Below are 903 nucleotides of genomic sequence, written 5' to 3' on the forward strand. Positions count from 1 at the left end.
AGGAATGCCCTCCTCAGCAGCAGGCAGGCAGACCCCCAGCTTCATGGGGAAACCTTGTTTGTCATTCCACCACTGGTTTCAACCACAAAACCCTTCCATTCTTCACCCAGAGCATCAACAGCAACTTCTGTGGACACACACGTTTCATAAAAGGTAGGAAGTTTGCAATCATTGTCCACTTGGCGCGTCTGAGAGCCAGTGGCTGGGAAAGAGAAGCTCAGTTTCATCCTAAAGCGCCCGACAGGCTCCAAGGCCCCACGAAAGGAGTGGCGGTAAAGTTTTTGTTTAAGTATAAAGCACTTCGTCAAACAAACCAGGCCATTATTATTTTTTAAAAAAATATATATTTTATTGGTTTTTTACAGAGAGCAAGGGAGAGGGATAGAGAGCCAGAAACATCGATGAGAGAGAAACATCAATCAGCTGCCTCCTGCACGCCCCCCTCTGGGGATGTGCCCGCAACCAAGGTACATGCCCTTGACCAGAATTGAACCTGGGACCCTTGAATCTGCAGGCCGATGCTCTATCCACTGAGCCAAACCGGTTCTGGCAAGGCCATTATTATTGAAAAGTCTACTCCTTTCCCTGGCCAGTGTGGCTTAGTTGATTGAGCATTGTCTCATACACCAAGAGGTCCCCGGTTCAATTCCCAATCTGAGCAAATGTCTGGTTTGCAGGCTCGATCCCCAGTAGGGGGCATGCAGGAGGCAGCCAATTGAGTTCCTATCCCTCAAGCCCCCTTCTCTCAAATCAATTAAAAAACATTAGAAAAAAAAAAGGTCTACTCCTTTCCCCCAGATTCTTTTTTGAAAATTTATATATATTTTTTATTGATTTCAGAGAGGAAGGGGGAGAGATAAAAGCAACAATGAGAGAGAATCATTGATTGGCTGCCTCCCGCAT

At 46.3% G+C, this 903-nt stretch overlaps 1 pseudogene; it reads right to left on the reverse strand.

Annotated features, from left to right (window-relative positions):
• LOC102757969 overlaps window positions 1–250 on the reverse strand; it is a 754-nt pseudogene extending 504 nt beyond the window's left edge.
• Window positions 251–903: the final 653 nt, after the last annotated feature.

Source organism: Myotis davidii, unplaced genomic scaffold, assembly GCF_000327345.1.
Source record: "Myotis davidii unplaced genomic scaffold, ASM32734v1 scaffold46, whole genome shotgun sequence".
In the NCBI taxonomy this organism is placed as follows: domain Eukaryota; kingdom Metazoa; phylum Chordata; class Mammalia; order Chiroptera; family Vespertilionidae; genus Myotis; species Myotis davidii.